At 43.5% G+C, this 15,801-nt stretch overlaps 2 non-coding genes across 2 annotated transcripts; both read right to left on the minus strand.

Annotated features, from left to right (window-relative positions):
- Positions 1-579: 579 nt before the first annotated feature.
- LOC130133692 (small nucleolar RNA U3) lies at positions 580-792 on the minus strand. Its single transcript, XR_008813733.1, has one exon. It is a non-coding gene; the product is annotated as a small nucleolar RNA U3 (small nucleolar RNA).
- Positions 793-4,562: 3,770 nt separating this feature from the next.
- Positions 4,563-4,775, minus strand: LOC130133695 (small nucleolar RNA U3). The gene has a single exon (XR_008813735.1). It is a non-coding gene; the product is annotated as a small nucleolar RNA U3 (small nucleolar RNA).
- Positions 4,776-15,801: the final 11,026 nt, after the last annotated feature.

Below are 15,801 nucleotides of genomic sequence, written 5' to 3' on the forward strand. Positions count from 1 at the left end.
CAAGCTAACCACGGCAATGGCATTTCTGATGGAAAGTAGCAAGCTTCTCGGAGTGAAAGTTTTGGATAAAATTAATGGACGGCTCTTTCTACATGTTTCGCTTAGCGTTTTGTCAGCTCAGGCAGTCAATCGCACAGAGAATACCACAGCAACAGAGACCAACTCTTCGCGGTAGCCAAGCTAACCACGGCAAGGGCATTTCAGATTGAAAATACTAGGTTAACTTTATGGTTAGGGTTGAATGCCAGAGCCAACACATGTCAACTGAGCACCTCCGCCAATGCCCAAGTGCTGGATTAGAAATACCCCAAAGATTACGGTTAGGGATAGAGTTTGATTGGTTAAGTCTAGGGGCAATTTGGGTGTTTATTCGTTACAACTGATCTCCCATTGTCTTATATCTTGATTACTTTATCCCGTTTTAAACTTGAAATGTTGTTGGTGGGGTTTGGAACAATACAAGTGTTTTTTTGTTTTTGGTTTTTAAATTTAATTTTTCTGCAATTGCAATTTAATGTTTTAAGAGTTAAGACTAAGGTTTAGATCAAATTGATGAATTTCTGCACTTTTTTCCTTTTTACCACTCAGAACATGCCCCTTCTCTTGATGCTCCCATGAAAGGAACATTGAACATCATCTAAGGCACAGAGCTTGTGATTAAACCACTTCTCTGTACCACATTAGCGCTCAGGAAGAAGCACCCCAGCTCATCATCGTGGGTGGCGGAACTCACTTTAGAAAAACATTTCTCACGATAACACTAAAAGAACTTATCCCCGAAAGTAGGATTAGGTTTTGCTAAACGTTACGGATGGCTCTATATCTTTCGGTTATGGTTGGGGTAAGGGTTTCATCATCTCAGGCAGACAATCGCACAGAGAATACCACAGCAACAGAGACGAACTCTTCGCAATAGCAGAGCTAACCACGGCAATGGCATTTGTGATGGAAAGTACCAAGCCTCTCGGAGTGAAAGTCTTGGATAAAATTAATGGACGTTTCTTTCTATATGTTTCGCTTAGTGTAAGGGTTTTATCAGCTCAGGCAGACAATTGCACAGAGAATACCACAGCAACAGAGACGAACTCTTCGCAGTAGCCAAGCTAACCACGGCAATGGCATTTCTGATGGAAAGTAGCAAGCTTCTCGGAGTGAAAATTTTGGATAAAATTAATGGACAGCTCTTTCTACATGTTTCGCTTAGCGTTAGGGTTTTATCAGCTCAGGCAGTCAATCGCACAGAGAATACCACAGCAACAGAGACGAACTCTTCGCAGTAGCCAAGCTAACCACGGCAATGGCATTTCTGATGGAAAGTACCAAGCTTCTCGGAGTGAAAGGCTTAGATAAAATTAATAGACGGCTCTTTCTAGGTTTTGCTTAGCTTAAGGGTTTTATCAGCTCAGGCAGACAATCGCACAGAGAATACCACAGCAACAGAGACGAACTCTTCGCAGTAGCCAAGCTAACCACGGCAATGGCATTTCTGATGGAAAGTACCAAGCTTCTCGGAGTGAAAGTCTTGGATAAAATTAATGGACGGCTCTTTATGTTTCGCTTAGTGTAAGGGTTTTATCAGCTCAGGCAGACAATCGCACAGAGAATACCACAGCAACAGAGACGAACTCTTCGCAGTAGCCAAGCTAACCACGGCAATGGCATTTCTGATGGAAAGTACCTAGCTACTCGGAGTGAAAGTTTTGGATAAAATTAATGGACAGCTCTTTCTACATGTTTCGCTTAGCGTTAGGGTTTTATCAGCTCAGGCAGTCAATCGCACAGAGAATACCACAGCAACAGAGACGAACTCTTCGCAGTAGCCAAGCTAACCACGGCAATGGCATTTCTGATGGAAAGTACCAAGCTTCTCGAAGTGAAAGACTTAGATAAAATTAATAGACGGCTCTTTCTAGGTTTCGCTTAGTGTAAGGGTTTTATCAGCTCAGGCAGACAATCGCACAGAGAATACCACAGCAACAGAGACGAACTCATCGCAGTAGCCAAGCTAACCACGGCAATGGCATTTCTGATGGAAAGTACCAAGCTTCTCGGAGTGAAAGTCTTGGATATAATTAATGGACGGCTCTTTATGTTTCGCTTAGTGTAAGGGTTTTATCAGCTCAGGCAGACAATCGCACAGAGAATACCACAGCAACAGACTAACTCTTCGCAGTAGACAAGCTAACCACGGCAATGGCATTTCTGATGGAAAGTACCAAACTTCTCACAGTAAAAGTTTTGGATAAAATTACTGGACGTTTCTTTCTATACGTTTCGCTTAGTGTAAGGGTTTTATAAGCTCAGACAGACAATCGCACAGAGAATACCACAGCAACAGAGACCAACTCTTTGTAGTAGCCAAGCTAACTATTGCAATGGCATTCCTGATGGAAAGTATCAAGTTTCTTGCAGTGAAAGTTTTGGATAAAATTAATAGACGGCTCTTTCTAGGTTTCGCTTAGTGTAAGGGTTTTATCAGCTCAGGCAGACAATCGCACAGAGAATACCACAGCAACAGAGACCAACTCTTTGTAGTAGCCAAGCTAACTATTGCAATGGCATTCCTGATGGAAAGTATCAAGTTTCTTGCAGTGAAAGTTTTGGATAAAATTAATAGACGGCTCTTTCTAGGTTTCGCTTAGTGTAAGGGTTTTATCAGCTCAGGCAGACAATCGCACAGAGAATACCACAGCAACAGAGACGAACTCTTCGCAGTAGCCAAGCTAACCACGGCAATGGCATTTCTGATGGAAAGTACCAAGCTTCTCGGAGTGAAAGACTTAGATAAAATTAATAGACGGCTCTTTCTAGGTTTCGCTTAGTGTAAGGGTTTTATCAGCTCAGGCAGACAATCGCACAGAGAATACCACAGCAACAGAGACGAACTCTTCGCAGTAGCCAAGCTAACCACGGCAATGGCATTTCTGATGGAAAGTACCAAGCTTCTCGGAGTGAAAGGCTTAGATAAACTTAATAGACGGCTCTTTCTAGGTTTTGCTTAGCTTAAGGGTTTTATCAGCTCAGGCAGACAATCGCACAGAGAATACCACAGCAACAGAGACGAACTCTTCGCAGTAGCCAAGCTAACCACGGCAATGGCATTTCTGATGGAAAGTACCTAGCTACTCGGAGTGAAAGTTTTGGATAAAATTAATGGACAGCTCTTTCTACATGTTTCGCTTAGCGTTAGGGTTTTATCAGCTCAGGCAGTCAATCGCACAGAGAATACCACAGCAACAGAGACGAACTCTTCGCAGTAGCCAAGCTAACCACGGCAATGGCATTTCTGATGGAAAGTACCAAGCTTCTCGGAGTTAAAGTCTTGGATAAAATTAATGGACGTTTCTTTCTATACGTTTCGCTTAGTGTGAGGGTTTTATCAGCTCAGGCAGACAATCGCACAGAGAATACCACAGCAACAGAGATGAACTCTTCGCAGTAGCCAAGCTAACCACGGCAATGGCATTTCTGATGGAAAGTACCAAGCTTCTCGGAGTGAAAGTTTTGGATAAAATTAATGGACAGCTCTTTCTACATGTTTCGCTTAGCGTTAGGGTTTGATCAGCTCAGGCAGTCAATCGCACAGAGAACACCACAGCAACAGAGACGAACTCTTCGCAGTAGCCAAGCTAACCACGGCAATGGCATTTCTGATGGAAAGTACCAAGCTTCTCGGAGCGAAAGGCTTAGATAAACTTAATAGACGGCTCCTTCCAGGTTTTGCTTAGCTTAACGGTTTTATCAGCTCAGGCAGACAATCGCACAGAGAATACCACAGCAACAGAGACGAACTCTTCGCAGTAGCCAAGCTAACCACGGCAATGGCATTTCTGATGGAAAGTACCAAGCTTCTCGGAGTGAAAGACTTGGATAAAATTAATGGACGGCTCTTTCTAGGTTTCGCTTAGTGTAAGGGTTTTATCAGCTCAGTCAGACAATCGCACAGAGAATACCACAGCAACAGAGACGAACTCTTCGCAGTAGCCAAGCTAACCACGGCAATGGCATTTCTGATGGAAAGTAGCAAGCTTCTCGGAGTGAAAGTTTTGGATAAAATTAATGGACGGCTCTTTCTACATGTTTCGCTTAGCGTTTTGTCAGCTCAGGCAGTCAATCGCACAGAGAATACCACAGCAACAGAGACCAACTCTTCGCGGTAGCCAAGCTAACCACGGCAAGGGCATTTCAGATTGAAAATACTAGGTTAACTTTATGGTTAGGGTTGAATGCCAGAGCCAACACATGTCAACTGAGCACCTCCGCCAATGCCCAAGTGCTGGATTAGAAATACCCCAAAGATTACGGTTAGGGATAGAGTTTGATTGGTTAAGTCTAGGGGCAATTTGGGTGTTTATTCGTTACAACTGATCTCCCATTGTCTTATATCTTGATTACTTTATCCCGTTTTAAACTTGAAATGTTGTTGGTGGGGTTTGGAACAATAAGTGTTTTTTTGTTTTTGGTTTTTAAATTTAATTTTTCTGCAATTGCAATTTAATGTTTTAAGAGTTAAGACTAAGGTTTAGATCAAATTGATGAATTTCTGCACTTTTTTCCTTTTTACCACTCAGAACATGCCCCTTCTCTTGATGCTCCCATGAAAGGAACATTGAACATCATCTAAGGCACAGAGCTTGTGATTAAACCACTTCTCTGTACCACATTAGCGCTCATGAAGAAGCACCCCAGCTCATCATCGTGGGTGGCGGAACTCACTTTAGAAAAACATTTCTCACGATAAGACTAAAAGAACTTATCCCCGAAAGTAGGATTAGGTTTTGCTAAACGTTACGGATGGCTCTATATCTTTCGGTTATGGTTGGGGTAAGGGTTTCATCATCTCAGGCAGACAATCGCACAGAGAATACCACAGCAACAGAGACGAACTCTTCGCAATAGCAGAGCTAACCACGGCAATGGCATTTGTGATGGAAAGTACCAAGCTTCTCGGAGTGAAAGTCTTGGATAAAATTAATGGACGTTTCTTTCTATATGTTTCGCTTAGTGTAAGGGTTTTATCAGCTCAGGCAGACAATCGCACAGAGAATACCACAGCAACAGAGACGAACTCTTCGCAGTAGCCAAGCTAACCACGGCAATGGCATTTCTGATGGAAAGTAGCAAGCTTCTCGGAGTGAAAATTTGGATAAAATTAATGGACAGCTCTTTCTACATGTTTCGCTTAGCGTTAGGGTTTTATCAGCTCAGGCAGTAAATCGCACAGAGAATACCACAGCAACAGAGACGAACTCTTCGCAGTAGCCAAGCTAACCACGGCAATGGCATTTCTGATGGAAAGTACCAAGCTTCTCGGAGTGAAAGGCTTAGATAAAATTAATAGACGGCTCTTTCTAGGTTTTGCTTAGCTTAAGGGTTTTATCAGCTCAGGCAGACAATCGCACAGAGAATACCACAGCAACAGAGACGAACTCTTCGCAGTAGCCAAGCTAACCACGGCAATGGCATTTCTGCTGGAAAGTACCAAGCTTCTCGGAGTGAAAATTTTGGATAAAATTAATGGACAGCTCTTTCTACATGTTTCGCTTAGCGTTAGGGTTTGATCAGCTCAGGCAGTCAATCGCACAGAGAATACCACAGCAACAGAGACGAACTCTTCGCAGTAACCAAGCTAACCACGGCAATGGCATTTCTGATGGAAAGTACCAAGCTTCTCGGAGTGAAAGGCTTAGATAAACTTAATAGACGGCTCTTTCTAGGTTTTGCTTAGCTTAAGGGTTTTATCAGCTCAGGCAGACAATCGCACAGAGAATACCACAGCAACAGAGACGAACTCTTCGCAGTAGCCAAGCTAACCACGGCAATGGCATTTCTGATGGAAAGTACCAAGCTTCTCGGAGTGAAAGTCTTGGATAAAATTAATGGACGGCTCTTTATGTTTCGCTTAGTGTAAGGGTTTTATCAGCTCAGGCAGACAATCGCACAGAGAATACCACAGCAACAGAGACGAACTCTTCGCAGTAGCCAAGCTAACCACGGCAATGGCATTTCTGATGGAAAGTACCTAGCTACTCGGAGTGAAAGTTTTGGATAAAATTAATGGACAGCTCTTTCTACATGTTTCGCTTAGCGTTAGGGTTTTATCAGCTCAGGCAGTCAATCGCACAGAGAATACCACAGCAACAGAGACGAACTCTTCGCAGTAGCCAAGCTAACCACGGCAATGGCATTTCTGATGGAAAGTACCAAGCTTCTCGGAGTGAAAGTCTTGGATAAAATTAATGGACGGCTCTTTATGTTTCGCTTAGTGTAAGGGTTTTATCAGCTCAGGCAGACAATTGCACAGAGAATACCACAGCAACAGAGACGAACTCTTCGCAGTAGCCAAGCTAACCACGGCAATGGCATTTCTGATGGAAAGTACCTAGCTACTCGGAGTGAAAGTTTTGGATAAAATTAATGGACAGCTCTTTCTACATGTTTCGCTTAGCGTTAGGGTTTGATCAGCTCAGGCAGTCAATCGCACAGAGAATACCACAGCAACAGAGACGAACTCTTCGCAGTAGCCAAGCTAACCACGGCAATGGCATTTCTGATGGAAAGTACCAAGCTTCTCGGAGTGAAAGGCTTAGATAAACTTAATAGACGGCTCTTTCTAGGTTTCGCTTAGTGTAAGGGTTTTATCAGCTCAGGCAGACAATCGCACAGAGAATACCACAGCAACAGAGACGAACTCTTCGCAGTAGCCAAGCTAACCACGGCAATGGCATTTCTGATGGAAAGTACCAAGCTTCTCGGAGTGAAAGTCTTGGATATAATTAATGGACGGCTCTTTATGTTTTGCTTAGTGTAAGGGTTTTATCAGCTCAGGCAGACAATCGCACAGAGAATACCACAGCAACAGACTAACTCTTCGCAGTAGACAAGCTAACCACGGCAATGGCATTTCTGATGGAAAGTACCAAACTTCTCACAGTAAAAGTTTTGGATAAAATTAATGGACAGCTCTTTCTACATGTTTCGCTTAGCGTTAGGGTTTTATCAGCTCAGGCAGTCAATCGCACAGAGAATACCACAGCAACAGAGACCAACTCTTTGTAGTAGCCAAGCTAACTATTGCAATGGCATTCCTGATGGAAAGTATCAAGTTTCTTGCAGTGAAAGTTTTGGATAAAATTAATAGACGGCTCTTTCTAGGTTTCGCTTAGTGTAAGGGTTTTATCAGCTCAGGCAGACAATCGCACAGAGAATACCACAGCAACAGAGACCAACTCTTTGTAGTAGCCAAGCTAACTATTGCAATGGCATTCCTGATGGAAAGTATCAAGTTTCTTGCAGTGAAAGTTTTGGATAAAATTAATAGACGGCTCTTTCTAGGTTTCGCTTAGTGTAAGGGTTTTATCAGCTCAGGCAGACAATCGCACAGAGAATACCACAGCAACAGAGACGAACTCTTCGCAGTAGCCAAGCTAACCACGGCAATGGCATTTCTGATGGAAAGTACCAAGCTTCTCGGAGTGAAAGACTTAGATAAAATTAATAGACGGCTCTTTCTAGGTTTCGCTTAGTGTAAGGGTTTTATCAGCTCAGGCAGACAATCGCACAGAGAATACCACAGCAACAGAGACGAACTCTTCGCAGTAGCCAAGCTAACCACGGCAATGGCATTTCTGATGGAAAGTACCAAGCTTCTCGGAGTTAAAGTCTTGGATAAAATTAATGGACGTTTCTTTCTATACGTTTCGCTTAGTGTGAGGGTTTTATCAGCTCAGGCAGACAATCGCACAGAGAATACCACAGCAACAGAGATGAACTCTTCGCAGTAGCCAAGCTAACCACGGCAATGGCATTTCTGATGGAAAGTACCAAGCTTCTCGGAGTGAAAGTTTTGGATAAAATTAATGGACAGCTCTTTCTACATGTTTCGCTTAGCGTTAGGGTTTGATCAGCTCAGGCAGTCAATCGCACAGAGAATACCACAGCAACAGAGACGAACTCTTCGCAGTAGCCAAGCTAACCACGGCAATGGCATTTCTGATGGAAAGTACCAAGCTTCTCGGAGTGAAAGGCTTAGATAAACTTAATAGACGGCTCTTTCTAGGTTTTGCTTAGCTTAAGGGTTTTATCAGCTCAGGCAGACAATCGCACAGAGAATACCACAGCAACAGAGACGAACTCTTCGCAGTAGCCAAGCTAACCACGGCAATGGCATTTCTGATGGAAAGTACCAAGCTTCTCGGAGTGAAAGTCTTGGATAAAATTAATGGACGGCTCTTTATGTTTCGCTTAGTGTAAGGGTTTTATCAGCTCAGGCAGACAATCGCACAGAGAATACCACAGCAACAGAGACGAACTCTTCGCAGTAGCCAAGCTAACCACGGCAATGGCATTTCTGATGGAAAGTACCTAGCTACTCGGAGTGAAAGTTTTGGATAAAATTAATGGACAGCTCTTTCTACATGTTTCGCTTAGCGTTAGGGTTTTATCAGCTCAGGCAGTCAATCGCACAGAGAATACCACAGCAACAGAGACGAACTCTTCGCAGTAGCCAAGCTAACCACGGCAATGGCATTTCTGATGGAAAGTACCAAGCTTCTCGGAGTTAGTCTTGGATAAAATTAATGGACGTTTCTTTCTATACGTTTCGCTTAGTGTGAGGGTTTTATCAGCTCAGGCAGACAATCGCACAGAGAATACCACAGCAACAGAGATGAACTCTTCGCAGTAGCCAAGCTAACCACGGCAATGGCATTTCTGATGGAAAGTACCAAGCTTCTCGGAGTGAAAGTTTTGGATAAAATTAATGGACAGCTCTTTCTACATGTTTCGCTTAGCGTTAGGGTTTGATCAGCTCAGGCAGTCAATCGCACAGAGAACACCACAGCAACAGAGACGAACTCTTCGCAGTAGCCAAGCTAACCACGGCAATGGCATTTCTGATGGAAAGTACCAAGCTTCTCGGAGCGAAAGGCTTAGATAAACTTAATAGACGGCTCTTTCCAGGTTTTGCTTAGCTTAACGGTTTTATCAGCTCAAGCAGACAATCGCACAGAGAATACCACAGCAACAGAGACGAACTCTTCGCAGTAGCCAAGCTAACCACGGCAATGGCATTTCTGATGGAAAGTACCAAGCTTCTCGGAGTGAAAGTCTTGGATAAAATTAATGGACGGCTCTTTATGTTTCGCTTAGTGTAAGGGTTTTATCAGCTCAGGCAGACAATCGCACAGAGAATACCACAGCAACAGAGACGAACTCTTCGCAGTAGCCAAGCTAACCACGGCAATGGCATTTCTGATGGAAAGTACCTAGCTACTCGGAGTGAAAGTTTTGGATAAAATTAATGGACAGCTCTTTCTACATGTTTCGCTTAGCGTTAGGGTTTTATCAGCTCAGGCAGTCAATCGCACAGAGAATACCACAGCAACAGAGACGAACTCTTCGCAGTAGCCAAGCTAACCACGGCAATGGCATTTCTGATGGAAAGTACCAAGCTTCTCGGAGTGAAAGACTTAGATAAAATTAATAGACGGCTCTTTCTAGGTTTCGCTTAGTGTAAGGGTTTTATCAGTTCAGGCAGACAATCGCACAGAGAATACCACAGCAACAGAGACGAACTCTTCGCAGTAGCCAAGCTAACCACGGCAATGGCATTTCTGATGGAAAGTACCAAGCTTCTCGGAGTGAAAGTCTTGGATATAATTAATGGACGGCTCTTTATGTTTCGCTTAGTGTAAGGGTTTTATCAGCTCAGGCAGACAATCGCACAGAGAATACCACAGCAACAGACTAACTCTTCGCAGTAGACAAGCTAACCACGGCAATGGCATTTCTGATGGAAAGTACCAAACTTCTCACAGTAAAAGTTTTGGATAAAATTACTGGACGTTTCTTTCTATACGTTTCGCTTAGTGTAAGGGTTTTATAAGCTCAGACAGACAATCGCACAGAGAATACCACAGCAACAGAGACCAACTCTTTGTAGTAGCCAAGCTAACTATTGCAATGGCATTCCTGATGGAAAGTATCAAGTTTCTTGCAGTGAAAGTTTTGGATAAAATTAATAGACGGCTCTTTCTAGGTTTCGCTTAGTGTAAGGGTTTTATCAGCTCAGGCAGACGATCGCACAGAGAATACCACAGCAACAGAGACGAACTCTTCGCAGTAGCCAAGCTAACCACGGCAATGGCATTTCTGATGGAAAGTACCAAGCTTCTCGGAGTGAAAGACTTAGATAAAATTAATAGACGGCTCTTTCTAGGTTTCGCTTAGTGTAAGGGTTTTATCAGCTCAGGCAGACAATCGCACAGAGAATACCACAGCAACAGAGACGAACTCTTCGCAGTAGCCAAGCTAACCACGGCAATGGCATTTCTGATGGAAAGTACCAAGCTTCTCGGAGTGAAAGTTTTGGATAAAATTAATGGACAGCTCTTTCTACATGTTTCGCTTAGCGTTAGGGTTTTATCAGCTCAGGCAGTCAATCGCACAGAGAATACCACAGCAACAGAGACGAACTCTTCGCAGTAGCCAAGCTAACCACGGCAATGGCATTTCTGATGGAAAGTACCAAGCTTATCGGAGTGAAAGTTTTGGATAAAATTAATAGACGGCTCTTTCTAGGTTTTGCTTAGCTTAAGGGTTTTATCAGCTCAGGCAAACAATCGCACAGAGAATACCACAGCAACAGAGACGAACTCTTCGCAGTAGCCAAGCTAACCACGGCAATGGCATTTCTGATGGAAAGTACTAAGCTTCTCGGAGTGAAAGTCTTGGATAAAATTAATGGACGGCTCTATGTTTCGCTTAGTGTAAGGGTTTTATCAGCTCAGGCAGACAATCGCACAGAGAATACCACAGCAACAGAGACGAACTCTTCGCAGTAGCCAAGCTAACCACGGCAATGGCATTTCTGATGGAAAGTACCAAGCTTCTCGGAGTGAAAGTCTTGGATAAAATTAATGGACGTTTCTTTCTATACGTTTCGCTTAGTGTAAGGGTTTTATCAGCTCAGGCAGACAATCACACCGAGAATACCACCGCAACAGAGACGAACTCTTCGCAGTAGCCAAGGTAACCACGGCAATGGCATTTCTGATGGAAAGTACCAAACTTCTCACTGTAAAGGTTTTGGATAAAATTACTGGACGTTTCTTTCTACACGTTTCGCTTAGTGTAAGGGTTTTATAAGCTCAGACAGACAATCGCACAGAGAATACCACAGCAACAGAGACCAACTCTTTGTAGTAGCCAAGCTAACTATTGCAATGGCATTCCTGATGGAAAGTATCAAGTTTCTTGCAGTGAAAGTTTTGGATAAAATTAATGAACGGCTATTCTACATATTTCACTTACAGTAAGGGTTTTATATGTTCAGTCGGACAATCCCGCAGAAATACAATAGCAACAGAAACTAACTCTTCGTGGAAGCGAAGCAAACCAAGGCAATGTCATTACTGAGGAAAAGTATCAAGATTCTCTGAGTGAAAGTTTTGGATAAAATTACTGGACAGCTCTTTCCACATATTTCGCTTAGTGTAAGGGTTTTATCAGCTTAGGCAGACAATGACAAAGAGAATACCACAGCAACAGAGATGAACTCTTCGCAGTAGCGTAGCTAACCACAGCAATGGCATTTCTGATGGAAAGTACCAAGCTACTCGGAGTGAAAGTTTTGGATAAAATTAATGGACAGCTCTTTCTACATGTTTCGCTTAGCGTTAGGGTTTGATCAGCTCAGGCAGTCAATCGCACAGAGAACACCACAGCAACAGAGACGAACTCTTCGCAGTAGCCAAGCTAACCACGGCAATGGCATTTCTGATGGAAAGTACCAAGCTTCTCGGAGCGAAAGGCTTAGATAAACTTAATAGACGGCTCTTTCCAGGTTTTGCTTAGCTTAACGGTTTTATCAGCTCAGGCAGACAATCGCACAGAGAATACCACAGCAACAGAGACGAACTCTTCGCAGTAGCCAAGCTAACCACGGCAATGGCATTTCTGATGGAAAGTACCAAGCTTCTCGGAGTGAAAGTCTTGGATAAAATTAATGGACGGCTCTTTATGTTTCGCTTAGTGTAAGGGTTTTATCAGCTCAGGCAGACAATCGCACAGAGAATACCACAGCAACAGAGACGAACTCTTCGCAGTAGCCAAGCTAACCACGGCAATGGCATTTCTGATGGAAAGTACCTAGCTACTCGGAGTGAAAGTTTTGGATAAAATTAATGGACAGCTCTTTCTACATGTTTCGCTTAGCGTTAGGGTTTTATCAGCTCAGGCAGTCAATCGCACAGAGAATACCACAGCAACAGAGACGAACTCTTCGCAGTAGCCAAGCTAACCACGGCAATGGCATTTCTGATGGAAAGTACCAAGCTTCTCGGAGTGAAAGACTTAGATAAAATTAATAGACGGCTCTTTCTAGGTTTCGCTTAGTGTAAGGGTTTTATCAGCTCAGGCAGACAATCGCACAGAGAATACCACAACAACAGAGACGAACTCTTCGCAGTAGCCAAGCTAACCACGGCAATGGCATTTCTGATGGAAAGTACCAAGCTTCTCGGAGTGAAAGTCTTGGATATAATTAATGGACGGCTCTTTCTAGGTTTCGCTTAGTGTAAGGGTTTTATCAGCTCAGGCAGACAATCGCACAGAGAATACCACAGCAACAGAGACGAACTCTTCGCAGTAGCCAAGCTAACCACGGCAATGGCATTTCTGATGGAAAGTACCAAGCTTCTCGGAGTGAAAGTCTTGGATATAATTAATGGACGGCTCTTTATGTTTCGCTTAGTGTAAGGGTTTTATCAGCTCAGGCAGACAATCGCACAGAGAATACCACAGCAACAGACTAACTCTTCGCAGTAGACAAGCTAACCACGGCAATGGCATTTCTGATGGAAAGTACCAAACTTCTCACAGTAAAAGTTTTGGATAAAATTACTGGACGTTTCTTTCTATACGTTTCGCTTAGTGTAAGGGTTTTATAAGCTCAGACAGACAATCGCACAGAGAATACCACAGCAACAGAGACCAACTCTTTGTAGTAGCCAAGCTAACTATTGCAATGGCATTCCTGATGGAAAGTATCAAGTTTCTTGCAGTGAAAGTTTTGGATAAAATTAATAGACGGCTCTTTCTAGGTTTCGCTTAGTGTAAGGGTTTTATCAGCTCAGGCAGACGATCGCACAGAGAATACCACAGCAACAGAGACGAACTCTTCGCAGTAGCCAAGCTAACCACGGCAATGGCATTTCTGATGGAAAGTACCTAGCTACTCGGAGTGAAAGTTTTGGATAAAATTAATGGACAGCTCTTTCTACATGTTTCGCTTAGCGTTAGGGTTTTATCAGCTCAGGCAGTCAATCGCACAGAGAATACCACAGCAACAGAGACGAACTCTTCGCAGTAGCCAAGCTAACCACGGCAATTGCATTTCTGATGGAAAGTACCAAGCTTCTCGGAGTGAAAGTCTTGGATAAAATTAATGGACGGCTCTATGTTTCGCTTAGTGTAAGGGTTTTATCAGCTCAGGCAGACAATCGCACAGAGAATACCACAGCAACAGAGACGAACTCTTCGCAGTAGCCAAGCTAACCACGGCAATGGCATTTCTGATGGAAAGTACCAAGCTTCTCGGAGTGAAAGTCTTGGATAAAATTAATGGACGTTTCTTTCTATACGTTTCGCTTAGTGTGAGGGTTTTATCAGCTCAGGCAGACAATCGCACAGAGAATACCACAGCAACAGAGATGAACTCTTCGCAGTAGCCAAGCTAACCACGGCAATGGCATTTCTGATGGAAAGTACCAAGCTTCTCGGAGTGAAAGTTATGGATAAAATTAATGGACAGCTCTTTCTACATGTTTCGCTTAGCGTTAGGGTTTGATCAGCTCAGGCAGTCAATCGCACAGAGAACACCACAGCAACAGAGACGAACTCTTCGCAGTAGCCAAGCTAACCACGGCAATGGCATTTCTGATGGAAAGTACCAAGCTTCTCGGAGCGAAAGGCTTAGATAAACTTAATAGATGGCTCTTTCCAGGTTTTGCTTAGCTTAAGGGTTTTATCAGCTCAGGCAGACAATCGCACAGAGAATACCACAGCAACAGAGACGAACTCTTCGCAGTAGCCAAGCTAACCACGGCAATGGCATTTCTGATGGAAAGTACCAAGCTTCTCGGAGTGAAAGTCTTGGATAAAATTAATGGACGGCTCTTTATGTTTCGCTTAGTGTAAGGGTTTTATCAGCTCAGGCAGACAATCGCACAGAGAATACCACAGCAACAGAGACGAACTATTCGCAGTAGCCAAGCTAACCACGGCAATGGCATTTCTGATGGAAAGTACCTAGCTACTCGGAGTGAAAGTTTTGGATAAAATTAATGGACAGCTCTTTCTACATGTTTCGCTTAGCGTTAGGGTTTTATCAGCTCAGGCAGTCAATCGCACAGAGAATACCACAGCAACAGAGACGAACTCTTCGCAGTAGCCAAGCTAACCACGGCAATGGCATTTCTGATGGAAAGTACCAAGCTTCTCGGAGTGAAAGTCTTGGATAAAATTAATGGACGGCTCTTTATGTTTCGCTTAGTGTAAGGGTTTTATCAGCTCAGGCAGACAATCGCACAGAGAATACCACAGCAACAGAGACGAACTCTTCGCAGTAGCCAAGCTAACCACGGCAATGGCATTTCTGATGGAAAGTACCTAGCTACTCGGAGTGAAAGTTTTGGATAAAATTAATGGACAGCTCTTTCTACATGTTTCGCTTAGCGTTAGGGTTTTATCAGCTCAGGCAGTCAATCGCACAGAGAATACCACAGCAACAGAGACGAACTCTTCGCAGTAGCCAAGCTAACCACGGCAATGGCATTTCTGATGGAAAGTACCAAGCTTCTCGGAGTGAAAGACTTAGATAAAATTAATAGACGGCTCTTTCTAGGTTTCGCTTAGTGTAAGGGTTTTATCAGCTCAGGCAGACAATCGCACAGAGAATACCACAGCAACAGAGACGAACTCTTCGCAGTAGCCAAGCTAACCACGGCAATGGCATTTCTGATGGAAAGTACCAAGCTTCTCGGAGTGAAAGTCTTGGATATAATTAATGGACGGCTCTTTATGTTTCGCTTAGTGTAAGGGTTTTATCAGCTCAGGCAGACAATCGCACAGAGAATACCACAGCAACAGACTAACTCTTCGCAGTAGACAAGCTAACCACGGCAATGGCATTTCTGATGGAAAGTACCAAACTTCTCACAGTAAAAGTTTTGGATAAAATTACTGGACGTTTCTTTCTATACGTTTCGCTTAGTGTAAGGGTTTTATAAGCTCAGACAGACAATCGCACAGAGAATACCACAGCAACAGAGACCAACTCTTTGTAGTAGCCAAGCTAACTATTGCAATGGCATTCCTGATGGAAAGTATCAAGTTTCTTGCAGTGAAAGTTTTGGATAAAATTAATAGACGGCTCTTTCTAGGTTTCGCTTAGTGTAAGGGTTTTATCAGCTCAGGCAGACGATCGCACAGAGAATACCACAGCAACAGAGACGAACTCTTCGCAGTAGCCAAGCTAACCACGGCAATGGCATTTCTGATGGAAAGTACCAAGCTTCTCGGAGTGAAAGACTTAGATAAAATTAATAGACGGCTCTTTCTAGGTTTCGCTTAGTGTAAGGGTTTTATCAGCTCAGGCAGACAATCGCACAGAGAATACCACAGCAACAGAGACGAACTCTTCGCAGTAGCCAAGCTAACCACGGCAATGGCATTTCTGATGGAAAGTACCAAGCTTCTCGGAGTGAAAGTTTTGGATAAAATTAATGGACAGCTCTTTCT

The sequence above is a fragment of the Lampris incognitus genome, unplaced genomic scaffold (assembly GCF_029633865.1).
Source record: "Lampris incognitus isolate fLamInc1 unplaced genomic scaffold, fLamInc1.hap2 scaffold_470, whole genome shotgun sequence".
Lineage (NCBI taxonomy): Eukaryota > Metazoa > Chordata > Actinopteri > Lampriformes > Lampridae > Lampris > Lampris incognitus.